This window comes from Thamnophis elegans, chromosome 6 (assembly GCF_009769535.1).
Source record: "Thamnophis elegans isolate rThaEle1 chromosome 6, rThaEle1.pri, whole genome shotgun sequence".
In the NCBI taxonomy this organism is placed as follows: Eukaryota; Metazoa; Chordata; class Lepidosauria; order Squamata; family Colubridae; genus Thamnophis; species Thamnophis elegans.
The window spans coordinates 56,005,547-56,015,997 of NC_045546.1; positions in this window are offsets into that span (position 1 = coordinate 56,005,547).

Here is a 10,451-nt window from a genome sequence, read left to right on the forward strand (position 1 = left end):
ATCATTTATTAGGAATTACACTTTGTAATTGGCTTCTGCTTATATTATTGTATACTGTCAGAAACTAGTTGTTAGGAACTAATTCTAGCTTAATCCATTGCAAACTTCATACTGGTTGGCATTAGTGCAAGATTGGTATCTCGCTTCTGTGTCTCATTTCTGTTCTTGGTTTCAAAGTGAGGCACATCCTTGAAAATATAGAAGAAACTGTTACCCAGGAATATCAGGCCCCATAGATAAAGGAACCGGAGTAGGGAGTTTGCCTACTCTGAAAGCATTCTGCTGAATAAACAACTTGACCAGGGAGGGAAACCTCCCCTACACAAGGCTATAGGAATGCTCCATAGATAAGGTGGACAGAAACAGGTCCCTGAACAAAGAACGTTTTAAAGACTACATTGGTAATGAACAGGGTAAAATGTATATAATACTCTGAGCGACTCTTGCAGGGATGTGGCTATTCCTTACATGCACTTTGGCTGTACGATTTGGATATAGTTTTGTCACCCAGACTTTTTATTTTGGCCTAAATAAAAAAACTGTTGCTTTGTGCAAGCCTCATCTCGAGTTTCACCCTCTTTGGCATCTCAGTGACTCGGGGAAACTTCTGGGACTTTACAACAAGATTCTATATTTTTAAAGAACAGCAATTGAAACATATTCTGAAAAACAAGATTGAGAAAAACTCATTCTATACAAAGGAGAACCAGGCTGTGTAGTTTCTATCCACACTACTAGAAACAAAGGCCTATTTTAAAGAGTGGGAAGAGATCATATAAAAGCACAACCTATTTTTTTTACTACTTCTGTTATTGTGAATGACTTAAAAGCAGCAGTTCTAATGGGGAAACATATAATAGGTAATAAAGGGCATCCACTGAAATTTGGCAAAGAACAAAAAGGGAGCAGCTTGCTTCCCAGAGTTGTGGGTGCTCTATCGCTCTAAGTTTTCAAGAAAAGATTGGACATCCATTTGTCTTGGATGGTATAAGGATTCCTGCCTGCAGGTGGTTGGACTAGAAGACACCCACCCAAGTCCCTTCCAGCCCAATGATTCTATGTAAAGTTTAAAAAAGCGAAATCCCTCCCTTCCTTTCATTCTTTTCTTTGCCAATCCTAGCTATTGTTATACCTGCCATTAGGGAGAGTAAGTTAACTGGTTCAGATACCAGGTGCTGTGACATTCCTGTTGCAGCATAAATTGGATTTACACATGGGAGGAGGGATGGCTGCTAACTTATCTGCAGCACTGAATGAAAATTCAGCTGTCTTCCATATATAGAACAGAAAGTGGGAATCTTACACTCCAGCAGCCAAAAATGTGGGACAGCGTTGCTCTCTTATATGAGATGGGTTGCTGTCTCCAATCTGATGAAGATAAAGTTGCATCTTATTGCTTGCAAAAGAACAGTTCTCAGCCTCTGGTTATTAAACTTTGAAGTTACCAGGTTTTGGTTTGGGTATCAGTTTGGTTTAGGCAGGGCTGTAAACCTTCATCAGGCATTCCCCAGTGAGGGGATGTGCAAATATTAAGAGATTCCAGACTCCAGCAATGCTTTCAAGTTAAATGAGAATTTAAAAAAAAATCGTGCTCACCCCTGCAAGTGGAAGGATGACTTTCTCTATGCATGGACAGCACTGGATGGATGGAGCACAGTGATTTCTGCAGCAATATGAGTGCTGAGTTTAATGTTTATACTGTTTGGCACTCTCCGGGTCAAAAGATCATAACATAACATGAAGAGTTCATGGCACCTCAAGCAGGCTCACAGAATATTTTAATGATTTAGGCTCCAATGTAGCAAGCCCCTGAAATTATTCATTTTCACACTCACATCATACAGATAAAGTCACTTTGATTAAACTGAAAGAAATGTATAGCCTAGCAGTGACTTAGAGGGAAAGATACAAACCTTGTAGTGAAGCAGGATGGAAACACCAGGGGACATGAAGTACATTTGAATCAAAACAGCAATGTTTGGCTTTGCACTGAGCTTCAGTGATGCCGGCAGGGCCACAATTTAATCTTGCTGTTGCTGGAACATTGCATTGCTCGGTAGCTATTGGAAACAGAGCACAGTATTAACAGGCCAGTTTATTTATCATATGTCATTGTCTCTACAAATAACAAATACAAAATTATTTAACGTTGTGGCAATAATTCCATTAATTATAATCTTAGCTGCAATATTTTAAAAAATCCTAAAAGAATTGCTGTCTAGAGAACTGTTTCTTACATATTCTAATATTTCTTCTCTTGTTCTATTTTCATTTTCCAAATTCTCACTTCCTCCTTTTTGGCTTACTATTCAGCAGTTTTGCCTTTGCTTCTACTATTCATATTTTAATCTCTTACTGTTTGACCTTTCACATTACACCAGTGGTGGGTTGTAGGCAGTACGACCCAGCACGGGCGTACCGGAGCCTGCCCGGAGCACCGAGTACCATTCTGGTATGGTGCTCTGGAGGGCCCACCTGCCCGCCTGCCCGCCTGCGCTCCTTACCTGTTTTTAAATCCTTCAGCGCTTCTGCACATGTGCATGGATCGTACAGCACCTGTGCCATGCTCCGCTGAGCAGCTGGAGTGTTGCAGAGGCTTGCGGAGGCATCGCTGAATGGTAAGATGCATGAGTGTGCCACGCACATGTGTGTGCACGTTGCATGCATTCATGTGGAGGGCGCCATGCCCGGTTGCAACCGTACCTGTTGCAACGGGATCTGGAACCCACCACTGCATTACATATACCATAGAGAAATAATGAAAATGTGTACACTTACATTGCTGAACCCGATGGTTAGGCAAATAGTCAAAACCCAGAACATTTTAGTTTCTGTTGAAGTTTCTATGCTCTCTCTGTTGGAATATAAAATGAATCTACACATGGTCATTACTAGACTATCTAATATGGAAAGGAGGAAGGGCTGCTACTTTATCAGCAACACTGAATGAAAAATCAACTGTCTTCAGTATATAGAACAGAAAGTAAGAACCTTATGTTCCAGCAGCCAAAAAAACCTGGGACAACATTGGTCTGTTATATGAGAGGGGTAGCTGTTTCCAATCTGATAAAGATGAGATTTCATCTTACTGCTTGCAATAGAACATTTTAAGCCTCCTGATTATTAACCTGTTTGCTCTGACGTTACCTGGTTTTGGTTTGGGTGTTACTTTGGTTCAGACATTCCCTAATGAAGGTGAAATGCGAATGAGCAGAGCCTGGTGAGACTCCAGACTCCAGCAATGCTTTCAAGTCAACTGAGAATCATGTAAGCTTTTATCATGCTCACGCTTGCAAGTTGAAAGATGACGTTCCCTCTCCATGGACAGAACTGGATGGATGGAGCACAGTGATTTCTGCAGCAATATGAGTGCTGAGTTTAATGTTTATACTGTTTGGCACTCTCTGTGTCAAATGGTCGTAGCATAACATGCAGAATTCATGGCACCTCAAGCAGGCTCACAGAATATATAAATGATTTAGGTTTCAATTTAGCAGGATCCTGAAATTATTCATTTTCACAGTCGCAGATACAGGTAGTCCTTGACTTACAACTGTTTATTTAGTGACTATTCAAAGTTATCACATCACTCAAAAAAGTGACTTATGGCCGATTTTCACACTTATGACCATTGCAGTATCCTCAAGGTCACATGATCAAATTTCAGAAGCTTGGCAGCTGGTTCATATCTATGACAGTTGCAGTGCCTCAGGGTCATGTGCTCATCTTTTGTGATCTACTGACAAGCAAAGTCAATAGATGAATCAGATTCACTTAACAACCGTATTATTAAGTTAACAACTGCAGCAATTCATTTAACAACTGTGACAAGAAGGGTTGTAAAATGCGGCAACACTCAGTGAACAAGTGTCTCACTTAGCAACATAAATTTGGGGCTGTTAGTCGAAGACTACCTGTATCGTCACATTGATGAAACTGAAAGAAACTTGTAGCCCAGCAGTGACTTAGAGGGAAAGATACAAACCTTCTACTGAAGCAGGATGGAAACACCAGGGGACGTTAGGGACTTTTGAATCAAAACAGCAATGTTTGGCTTTGCACTGAGCTTCAGTGATGCCGGCAGGGCCACAAGCTCTTCTTGCTTTTCCTGGAATATTGCATTGCCTGGTAGCTATTGGAAACAGAACACAATATTAACAGGCCGGTTTATTTATCATATGTCATTGTCTCTACAAATAACAAATACATAATTATTTAACATTGTGGCTATAATTCCATTAATTATAATCTTATCTGCAAAAAAAAAAACCTCTAATAGAATTGCTGTCTAGAGAACTATTTCTTACATATTCTAATAATTCTTCTCTTGTTCTATTTTCATTTTCCAAATTCTCATTACCTCCTTTTGGGCTTACTATTGAGCAATTTTGCCTTTGCTTCTACTATTCATATATTTTAATCTCTTACTGTTTGATCTTTCGCCTTACACATACCATAGAGAAATAATGAAAATGTGTACACTTACAAGAACCGGCATTGCTGAACCCTGTGGTTAGGCAAATAGTCAAAACCCAGAACATTTTCATTTCTGTCCAAATTTCTATGCGCTCTCACTCCTAGAAAGAAGATGGTGATTCTGTTGGAGAAAGCTGCTCTGGACAATGACCCAAAGGTCCTTTTTTCAAACAGCAACTAGATTTTCTTGATTTTTCTTGAAGATCTTTCACTTCTCATCCAAGAAACTGCTTCAGTACTAAGTAACTGGTGGGGAATGGAAAGGATTTATACTCTTTGCATCAGCTAGACCTTAACATTTTGAGAGTCATTGAAACCACCTGGGAGCTAATCTGTATCCTCAAAATCACCTGAAAGAGTGCAAACCGCTGTGAAACTGTCTTGGGACTGCTGAAAGGATTGCATTGTAAACAGGAAATAAGTAATGTTGAATCCCTCTCCCTCTGTTGGGAGAAGACTGATGAATTTTTATACAGGTAGCCTCTTTGATTCCTCTTTCAAACCAGCAGTCTCCTCTGTCCAGAACATAAACCTTGGCTGGCAGGATCCAGGAGGAGGGTTTCTCTGCTCTTGCTCTTGCCCTCTGGAACATCTATGTGAGGTTGACCCCAACCTTCCTATCTTTTCGTAAGGGCCTAAATATTGACCAGGAATCTGGAGAAAGCATAGAAGGCTCGTACATGTAGATGGCTCCATTATCTCTGCACACCAGTGGTGGGATACGACCGGTACGCCCCGGTACAGGCGTACTGGTGCCTGCTGGGAGCACCAAGTACCATTCTGGTACTGTGCTCTGGAGGGCCCACCTGCATGCACACCATACTTACTTGTATTTGAGCAGATCGGGGCTTCCGCACATGAGCACAGAACATATGGCGCCTGCGCAAAGCTCCGCCGAGCAGCTGGAGCGTCATGGAGTGTCGCGGCAGTAAGTACGCATGTGAGCGCTACATGCGTGCTGCGCAAGTGCATGTGGTGGACGCCCGGCCCCGTTGCACCATACCAGTTGCAATGGGATCTGGAACCCACCACTGCTGCACACCTTGGAAAGCTCTTCGGGAAACACCCAATATCCCTAGGGTGACACCCAATGTCCTTGGAAGACCTCCATGGGCAGCAGATGACTATTTCTATTCTTCTTTCTGTTATTTATCATGTTCCAGCCATGCTGGGTGACTTCGGTATCTCTTGTGTGCCAGCTTTGCTGGGTGGATTACGTATGTACTAAAAGAGTATAAATGCAAGCATTTCTTGATACTCAGGGCTTCCTTTCTTTTAAAGGGGGCTGTCTTTGTTCAGCTGAATAAACACGTAAGCTTAAAGGGAGCTTCTGAGTTTTTTGTCTATATTTTATCTCAGAACTGTCATAACATAAAGACATGGCTCTGCCAGTAGGTTGGAGCCCCAGTGGGGACAGCGACCTGTCCGAGAGGTAGGAGGAGAACCACTGAAGAACGGTGCTTCCCACCCCACCTCTCGCAACCGTCGCAGAAGGATACCATGGTCGATGGTATCGAAGGCCGCTGAGAGGTCAAGGAGCACCAGGCTAGAGGAGTGACCCCTATCCCTGGCTCGCCAGAGATCATCGATCAGCACGACCAAAGCAGTTTCCGTGCTGTAACCAGGCCTGAAACCGGACTGAAAGGGATCCAGATAATCGGCTTCATCCAAGGACCGTCAGAGTTGAGAGGCCACCACTTTCTCAACAACCTTCCCAACAAAGGGGAGGTTGGAAACTGGACAATAGTTACTTAGAATGGCTGGATCCAAAGACGGCTTCTTCAGGAGGGGTCTCACCACCGCATCCTTTAGGAGGAGCGGGAATGATCCCTCCCGGAGAGAGGTGTTAACTATCGTCTGGATCCAGCCACGTGTCACCTCCCTGCTGGTCGAGACCAGCCAGGAGGAGCACGGGTCCAGTATACAAGTGGAGGCACTCACTGCTCCCATGGCCCTGTCCACTTCCTCAGGAGCGACAAGTTGAAACTTGCTCCATAAGCTCTGCTCAAGACCTTCCCCCGGTATCTCGGCTGGTACCGTGCAATTGGAGTCCAGGTCTGTCCAAATCTGAGCGACTTTATCCGTTAAAAACTGAACAAATTCCTCAGCTCTACCTTGCAAAGTGTCATCCGCATCCCTCCCTTTCAGGAGGGAGCGGGTTATTCTAAACAAGGCGGCTGGGTGCGATTCAGTGGATGCAATAAGAGTGGCAAAATGCAAACATTTCGCCGCCCGTATTGCCACAAGATAGGCTCTGATATAGGCTCTCATCAGTGCTCGGTCTGACTCAGATTTACTGGCCCTCCAGCGGTGCTCTAGGCATCTCTTTTGGCGCTTCATCTCCCGGAGTTCCTCGGTGAACCAAGGAGCTCTCCTGGATCCACTACCTCGGAGAGGTCGCAAAGGCGCAATCTGGTTTAGAGCTCCTGTTGCCGCTACATTCCAAGCAGCAACTAAGGACTCGACTGGACTGTGGACGAGAGTGTCAGGCATTTCTCCAAGCGCCGTCTGAAATCCCATAGGGTCCATCAGGCATCTGGGGGGGAACCACCTAATCGGTTCCTCCTCCCTACAGTGGGGGATTGGTTTCCAAAAGTCAAGCCTCAGCAGGAAGTGATCTGACCATGACATCATCTTAGTACCACTCAACTCTAGATCACCCCTCCATTGCTCCAAGAGGAATACAAGGTCAAGTGTCTGACCTGCTGAGTGAGTCGAACCCCGGATTACTTGGGTCAAGTCCATGGCTGCCATGGAAGCCATGAACTCCTGCGCCCCATCAGAGCGTTCACCGAGCGTGGGCAGGTTGAAATCCCCCAGCACCATAAGCCTGGGGAACTCTACTGCCAGCTCAGCTACTGGCTCAAGGAGCGAGGGGAGGGCTGTTGCAACGCTGTTGGGAGGTAGGTACATTAACAACAAGCCCACTTGACCCCCAAGGTCCAACTTCATCAACAGGGACTCACACCCGACAAGCTCCGGAGCAGGGATCCTACGAGGAACTAATGATCTTCGGATGATGACAGCCACTCCCCCACCCCTTCCCTGGATGGAGCACCTAAAATCCTTCTGGGCACATTTCAGTGAGGGGGACTCCTCCCTCCGGGCCCAGCCAGGTTTCAGTAATACATGCCAGGTCTGCCCCCTCGTCTAATATTAGGTCCCGGATGAGGGGAGCTTTGTGAACCACAGACCTGGCATTTAGCAACAACAGCCTGAGACCAGGGCCCTGACAATTCTCGCCATCTGGCCCTGGAGTGGATCTAACAGGGCCGGAAGGGAGGGATCGCTGTGACGTAGCAGACCCTCCTTCCCCAGTAATGGCTAGCCCTGAAGTTCCCGTCGTACCTGCCCCTCCCCGTAATGACCTTAATGCTCCGGCCCACCCCCCACAACCGTAGACCTCATTTCCCCTCTCACGGCCTCCGCTCCTTCCGGCAGGCGATTTATATCAGTCATTCTAGGATGGGAGGTAGGCCTGGGCCCCCCTATCACTTCTGCAATAGCACTCAGTGGAGGAGGCACCAGACTATATTCCCAGTCCATTCAAATATACACAGCCACTCACCCATACAATCCCCACATGAATCAATTAAAAAACAAGTTACAATGATAACAGGAATTTAAAAAGTGGCTACACAAATCAGCAATCACACCATACACACCTCATTCATAAAATTGCGGAGAGATTAAATTTGCGCAGTTCTTAGATGAAGCAGGAGTGAGGAGAAGGAGGGAGAGGTACTCCGCTCCTCTCCCTTCCTATGACGATTAAGTTGGCTGAGATGGTTAAAAGCCCAGCAGCAGTCCACAGAGAGTATGCAGGGGGGAGTCGCATTTCCCCCCCTCCAGTAAGGCTGAAAAGGTCCCAAGAGTCTAAGGCAGTTGAGGGGAGCAGAAGGCCTTCCTATGCGCAGTGGGCATCCCCGTTTGTCCAAAAACCAAGGCACTATGATAGATGAAATTAAATAAGTGCTATTTGAGATGGTAATGGTATTCCCAGGGTGGTTGCAGCTAGTAATAGTCAAAGCAGCTGGGGCTGAGATAGCACGTCCAGAGGCCCTGGGATTATGGTTAGGCAAAACTTGATGTTTAAAAGCCCAGCTGGAAAAGGGCCAGATGACCAGCAAGGGAAGTAGACAAAAGCTCCACAATATCGATGACAGGCTATAGGAGAAACTCTCCCAGTCCACCAAGGGAAGAAGTCCAAACAAACAGAGCTCAGGAGAGAACGAGGGCAGTGATAATACAAAGGCTGAGCCACAGGGGGAAGGGAGGGGGGGCGTCCGGAAGGGCTATGGCGGCAGCAATTGTAGTCAGCCTCCCAATTCGTCCAGTCTCTACGGGGGCCCAGATCGTTTCCTCCCCCTCTGGAGCGGAGGTAGTCCAGTAAAGTCCCCAGGGGTTCAGCAAGACGGGCGGGTACCGTCAAAAGATGTTGCAGGCACCCAGAGATGGAAAGAAACGCTACCATCATCTACCCGCCGCCTGCAGCAGCAACAGCAAGCAGTGAAGGAGCCGCACCAGAGAGACAAGGGGGGTGGGGGGGAGGCGGTCTGGGGGAAACTGTAGCGGCGGCGGCAAAACCAGCCGCCCAGTCCCGACCACTTTGCCATTGGAATACAGCCTCCCCTTCCTCAGGGCGAGGCACAAGCTGCCTCGTGTAGCACACCACCCAGAGCAGTCAAACACAAACCCCGAACCCAGGCTCTCACCGGCAGCGCTGCGCAGCTGAGAAAAACTCCCGCCACTCGCCCGTTGTCTTCAACACCGCTGAGGCCAGAATGGAATTGCAAAAACCATCCAGGGACCATCCAGCAGCAGCCCCCCACATAAGCAGATGCCTCTCCGGCTTGCCCAGTAGTTAATCTCCTGCCAGGACTCCTTTTCGCCGATCATCGGGATCTCAATCCGCAGATTGTTCATTCTTTTCGTTCTTTGTAAGCCCAGCGTTTAGCTTGGGCAGCCATTTCCCATCCTGCACATGCGCATCAGCCAAGTGATCATAAACTCTGCTCAAGTGATCATAAAGATAGATTAAATGAGGCACATGGTTCTCTCGCCTCCTCCTGCAGAGGGCACTTTTTTTTAGAGGCTTTCTTAAACAGTTAAGCACTAAGCAGAGTCATCCACTCTGACTCTGGCAGCAACTACCTCAGCCTTTTTCCTTTAAAAATTTTTTTCTTTTCATGATGAAAGTGGTGAGGCTCTGCCTCCCCTGCCTCCCCTGTAAGCACGTCACTGCTGTCCCTTCTATAAGATATTCTACAGGATAAGCTAGATCCACCATACTTCCAGGGCTAAGCTGATAGGTCTTAATTATCTTGGAATTCTCTTTGAAGATAAAAGCATTTGACCTTCTCCAATTTTCTAGCACTATGGCCATTTTTGGTGATTCCACAAGGAATAGAGAAAAGGACTTTATAATGACATCTGCAAGCTCATTTGAAATTCAGAGATCTAATTGGGCTGACTCTGGAGACTTTATTACAGAATCCCTCTTAGCTCTCCTTAGAATTTCTTATCTTCTATTTTTGCTTTTGTTTATTTTGTTTTACAGTATAAGCCGTTATTGTACAATTCTTGCAATACTTTTCAAAGTTAAATCAGGTAGGGTTAAATAATATAGAACCAATTATAAATATTCCATCCAGATGCTTATTTTAAGATAACTGAAATTATTATGAGGAAATACTGCATATACTGTATGTATATAATCTATACATCAAATTTGTGATATATATAATATGGGGTTGCCTCTGAAGATTATTTAGACATTATAGTGACATTTCCTCCTAGTATGGGAGCAGAGCTAATCATTCATGAGTTATTTCACAAATATAGGTTTGTTATTTAAGTCACAAAGTATTCATTATTCTCAATCTATGTGCATTAATAACATTACATACACTTATGGTACAGAATAGTTTTGAGAAGTTGACTGGTTGCCATTTAGTATATTGTCCAATTCAAAG